This window comes from Macrobrachium nipponense, chromosome 33 (assembly GCF_015104395.2).
Source record: "Macrobrachium nipponense isolate FS-2020 chromosome 33, ASM1510439v2, whole genome shotgun sequence".
NCBI lineage: Eukaryota > Metazoa > Arthropoda > Malacostraca > Decapoda > Palaemonidae > Macrobrachium > Macrobrachium nipponense.
Window position 1 is genome coordinate 51,218,952 of NC_087219.1, and position 6,693 is coordinate 51,225,644.

Genomic DNA, 6,693 nt, shown 5'->3' on the forward strand with positions numbered 1-6,693 from the left:
AATATCCTATTTCGAATATAAACGATGTAATTCGCATACAGTAAATTCTTAAAACACTTTTCAGTTGCAAATGTACACCCAGATATCCTTTTATTTACCAAAAACTTATACAGAGTAATTATTTAAAGCCCGGGACGCAGTGTTACCATGCGCGACCACCACAGGCGGATGGAGAGATGAAAAAAAAAAAAAAACAGTATAGACCGTGGTCATGTGTGTGTTCAAATACCACCTCGAAAAAACTATCTATTTATCTGTCTATCTATCTATATATACATACATACATATACAAATACATATACATGTACATACACTACACGTGGCACTACATCAGTTTATCACTGTGATAACAGTTCGAGAGTTCGAATGTCCGTTAGATAACAACTATCTACTAAGAGATTAGATTTATTTTTACTAAAATCAAGTACATTCGAATTATGACCTTGATAAGTTGCACTTTCTTTTTTTTATACTGGTTTAAACCTCATGCTTACCAGGGCATTAAATTGTTTATTTACTTATCCATTTATTTTATTTTATTTATTCCTGCTATTTATTTATTTATCTATTTATTTATTATTTCTCTTATTTATTCATATATTTATTTCTCTTGTGTATCTAAATTATCCATTTGTTATCTATTTATTCATCCATTATCCATTTCTGTCGTTTATTTATTTATTTATTTATTATTTAGTTCTCCTATTTATTATTTATTTATTTATTTATCTGTTGATATTCTATTTTATTCCCTCGTGCTGTTTACAGTAATATATAACATACCAGGAGGGTGTAACATAAAATTTCAAAAGGGTTATCTGCGCAGTTATGTAAATAATATATTCACGCACAATCCCAACATCATAATACTGGCTAAAGTTTGCTTGTGTGTTTGTGTGTACGTATGTGTTTGTTTAACAAAGTAACAGAGCACTTTCAAGCACGTGACTGATTATCGACAACCAAATATCATCAGCGTCAAAGGACTAAAAGGACTAGGTGATTAAAAGTTACGAATAAAAAAAAACATATGTCTAATCATGAAGTATATTTCCGATAAGGGTTATCATTATGTGATTTCGATTTAAACTTCCTTGTTTTGAAGAGAGAGAGAGAGAGAGAGAGAGAGAGAGAGAGAGAGAGAGAGAGAGAGCTGCCTATGCGTTGGATCGCGAAGGACTTGACTCAAAGCTGCAAGCAAGATAACGCCATATCATCATTCATTGCGCTGACCACGGTCTAGGTATACCATTAGACCGAGGAGCTGACAGCGCTCGTTTCATGTTTACAGACCGAATTAGGATGTGGTGGTTCTTGCTTTGGTCATCATTGGTCATCGTATCAGAGTCTCTCTCTCTCTCTCTCTCTCTCTCTCTCTCTCTCTCTCTCTCTCTCTAAGTTCATCCTCGGTAGGTTATCTTCTGTAAGAGATTCTAAGTACAACACTTCGTGCAGCAGGCAAGAAAATATTCATAGTAACATACCATTACTTAAGCTCATTTCATACTTATTCACTAATATGTACATAAACATGACTACACGGACGCAATTTTAAACGGGAACGAAAATAGAAGGATTATATGAAGCGTCAGGCATCGCGATGAGGAAAAACATCACGTTTCTAAGATATATTTAGCCGTGGAATGATTTCGTCTCTTGAATACACAATTTGAAGACTGAACGCCTGCGCATGTAAAATGGCTCGGTTTAATGGACTTTACTCATCATAAGACGCTAATGAGTGGGTAATTTAAAGTTTGAATTAACACACACACACACACACACACACACACACACACCACACACACACATATATATATATATATATATATATATATATATATATAAACTAGCCAGTTATCATCGTAGAAGAAAAGTAAGATCATATTTGGAATTCTCGTGAAAATTCTATTCAGGAAATTGTTTTCATTTCTTTCTACAATTAATATTAAAAGAATTAGCATGGCCTGATATCCGGCCAGATAAGTGGATATCCGCATCAAAGCGGTATCCGGCTAAAAAAAAACATAACCTATAAAATCTACATATATGGTCCGATTGCGGTTCAATTCGGTACTACATATATACATACCGTCAGCTTTAGACTTATAGGATGAACGTTTTATGAAAGGCATTTTCCCGTTTTTTTCAGCATTTTTTTTTTTCATTGATTAGTTTTATTCTTGAGACGCCACATGAATATCAACCAAATTTGAGGGAAGACTTGAATCTGCCTATCGACTAGATGGCATTTTAGTTGCTTTTGTATTCATTCCCTTTGATCATGTGGTTTCATATCATCACAGGCGATTGACAATTATCAACTGCATTAACTTCTTTGCAAAGCCCATGATAAGATAAAAAGTAACCTAGCCAGAGCCGTTTATATATACCAGGATTAATAGAGCACAGGGCTTAGACCTCTACTGACCAAACTAGGACAATCTCGCACATGACGTCACGTGGCTGATCTGACTGAGTTTCAGGTAAGAAAAAAAAGTCATCAGTCAGTATTTGACCCCACCAGAGTGAAGAACAAGGAAACTATCTTTTAGTACCTGTAGATTAACGGGGACCTCTCTCACACAATGTCGTGAAAGAGATAGAGAATGGGTGTGGGCAAACAATCCCATTGGGACCCTTAATTCATTTGTTTTCTTGGTTTTCTTTTATGGCCACCTACCAATGACGTCACAAATATGCGCAGCAAGTCAGTAACGATGGGACAGTCTAACCCTGTACTCTATTAATCCTGATATATACGGCTTTGAACCATCTCAAACAGGGATGATTGATCATCTTCCAAAACCATCATCTATATTAGATGATAAATTCCATGAAATAATAATTCTGATAACACACTAAAGCCATCAAACCCTTGGTTAGATTTTTGACATTTTTCGAATCAAAAATAGCTCCAAACTGCAGTCATCTCGTCTTGTCTTCGAATTGGCCACACTCACGTGAACCACGGATACTTGATCTTTCTTAGACCATAGCGCACGTGACCCAGTCCCTGTGTGCACAGAATACACATGAAATAAAACAGTTACGAATTGTCTTATCTAAAGGTGGATACAGTCTTCAACCAACGGTGACTGTCAAGCTCTGGAAATCAGTTAAGGAGATCGTGTCAGAATCATCATTTTCAATTTATCTAATTATCAAACTTTAAAGAACAGCAAAAAGACAGATAAAATCTAAATTCTTTCATTAAAGACAAGCCTTTCAAGCCAGAATGATAACGATAAACAATATTAAGTGATAAAGTCTTATTAGAATCAAATGTTTTGATGTTCTGGTCTGGTGAAACTACTTGAACAATTAGACCGACATTGTAGTAAACTTGACATTTGGTTTAGCGCTTCTCAGGGGAATGGTGAAAAGTTTTACTCCCAGAAATAATGATCTTTATCTCTTTCCTTATTCAATTAAGGAAACGTAAGTAGCCAGCCCCGCTGCGGCAAACCAATAAATTGTTGAAGTGTGAAATCATTTAACCGTTTCACAGAATGGCAGAGAATCAAAGACATTTTTCTTCTTCTCCGGCTATGTGCGATAATTTTGGACAATGAGTAAGCCGCATAGTTTGGCTTGGCACTTGCTTCTAGAAGTTCGCCGGAGAAAAACAATTAAAAGAAGATAAAGATAAGAAAAAAAGGTTGGGAAGTCGACCTTTTGACGTCATATCCGGTCATTGTTGACAGGATATTATGGAAGAGATAAACGTAAGAGCCAAGGCAATGGGAATGGCGACTTGTGCTATGTGACGTCAAAGCATATTTCAACATAAAAGTTTACTTCGCCTTGTATAAGGATGGAATCACAGTCTCTCCCATTCTACAGACCTATATATATATATATATATATATATATATATATATATATATATATATATATATATATATATAATAGTTATAGGGATATATACACTGTTACGAAACCGAGTAGTAGACGACTTCTTTTAGTGGTATTTATTTTCAAGTGGATTAGTACTTTGTAGCTTCCATGCTTTTTACTTCTCTTAGACATCAGACCTAATTCTAACTCGCTGTCACTTAAACCAGAGTTTTAAGGTCTGTTGTGAGCGCAGTTACACAAACACAACAGGGTTAAACCTACGAATTTTTGTGCGGGTGGGCGCTGGATTTTTTAAAGACTTAGTTATCGCATATACTGTACTCCACTTATCTCTTCAGCTTTATGTATAATTTATCAGTAATTATTCATACATAGCGAAAATTTTATTTGATAAAACACTTTTCTAGTCATATTTAAGCGATTTTTTTTTTTTTGCTACTGCAACAAATAGTTTTACAAATTCTCCCATTTTCAAGTACTGTTATAATTATATTCAAATCACCTGAAGACCTTTTGGGCGAAATCAATTTGGTGGGTGGGCAATTTATTTTTGTAGTTGGGTAGTAGCCCACGCAGCTAACTTGTTACGTTTAAGCCTGAAACACAGGCTAATATATATGAAATTGTGTTGATGGTACTAGCTTTCCATTCTCTTGTTGATGGTACTAGCCTTGGTACTAGCTTTCCATTCTCGCCTCACTGTGTAGTAGTCCCACGTAACTGGGGACGCCTATTTTCTGATTGCTCCAAGTTGTAATGATGAGCTGAGTTAAATGCATGCGAGATAGCTCCACTTACATAGTTGATGAGGTCACTCATACACTTGAACACTCATTAGATAACAGCTGTGCCAGAAGATGTTCTACGTCACGCATTTTTTCATTGCTGTTCATCACAAACTTCAACATTTAGTCTTTTCATTGGGCTGTAGATCAGATAAACCTTTACACGCGTGGAAGTAAAATCATATCCTGTTTTTTCATCAATATATAACCGGTAGCTTACGTAAATAAGTTAGTAGGAAGATCTAACACGAAATCTGTTTTCAGCAATCTCGTCCTCAATTGGCCGAGGAACGAAATTGAAGCTTGGAGATAAAAAAAAAAAGAATTTTTCTGTTTCTTTCTTTCTCTACACCTTTGGTTGAAAGCCCTTGTGGACAGAGTCAACAGACTATAATCCCAAGAGGGCTCAAGAGAGAAATCTGCCTAGGCGAGAGAGACAAATTATAGAAAAAGGTGGTAAATAAATAAATGTAAGAGAACAGAAAATAAAACCAATGCTCCTGAATTCAAGAGACTACAGCAGAGAGCAGAGATGATTTTGCTCCTCCAATAAACATTTGGAGATCAGGACATTCCGCAGATGCACAACTGCACTGGTCAAAGCATTGCACGTCTTATTTGTAGCTGAGACTAAACCTGAGTAAAATGAGTAGTTTTATACCTGATGTACTAGAAAACGACACACTTTCTGCGGCAGCAGCCTGCCTAGTATTGCAAGTAAACACAGCTGGGTCAGGTCAAGAGGAATGCTGCATAATTAACATATTTGGGTTGAGGCATTTTGTACATGAGAAATTCCCCTCTGATTTTTTTAAAGAGAAGCAATTGTCAGTTTCCACAAACTAATAGTCTGGAAGGTTTCACGCGTTACTATGGTTGAATATAATGTGTAAAGTTAATTATATCCAGTACAGGTTGATTGGAGTTGAAATTTAGTGAAAGACAAAAAAGGAAGAAAATAGTACATGGTGCATAAGATTTGCCAATCAAATAGACTGAAATATCCAAACTAAAGTAAAAATGGACATTAGTTTCTTATACCATATGTTGATATACGGCGTGAATTAATGTATGACTGAGACCATACCTAAAAGTTACTGTTGACTTGATATGAATTTGTAGTTGGAATGCTGCGATATGCGTTGTAGAATAGAGTAAGAAACTGTACCGTACGGGAAACTGCCGAAGTGCTATCTAAATTAGGATAGCTACCGTTCGGGTATTGCTTTGGAAATGTCTTATCCTGGTTCTTCTCACCACCCCAGGGAGAACTATAACCTACTGTTTTTTTTATCTTTTATTAGAAAAATATCACAGTCATTACATACTACGTAGGATGTTACAAAATATTACAAAATTAAATATACATACAATATTTACAATTGCTATTGGTTAGAAAGAATTAGAAATCAAAATCAATGTATTTTTTGCTCAATAGATTTTCAATTTTTTTTTAAATAAATTTTTTACAACCACCTGTCATAAGTCAGTTTACTTTTAACAAAGGCACGCGTTTCTTCTTTTTTATTTGTTTTTCTCACTAATGCAGACTGCATATATATATATATATATATATATATATATATATATATATATATATATATATATATATATATCCAACGATCATTATTATAGCACTATTCCGGTCTTTTTTTAATATTATATTTGAAATTGAACATGATGGTACTAGAATGAGAGATGTGACGAGGGGCTGAAGAAAAGTGGAGCATTAAGGAAGTGAAAGCACTGGAATGATAATTGTGGTGGAATTTCACACACACACACATTCATAAAAAGCGCTTTCTTTTCTAAGATCGCTCGGGTGGGGCCAGGTAGAAAAGGCAGAGGAGTCATATCTACGGGTATGTAAGGTTCCCACAGATATAATCCTTCTTAAGAAGATTCTCTTTAGACCTTGGGAGTCAAGGGAAAGGGTTTGCTTCTTACTTGTTAACTTTTTATTTTATTTTTTCATTCCCGATTATATTTAGTCCTTTATTCTCTTTCTATAATTGCAGATGCGCTGAATGCCTGTTGGCTTCTGTGT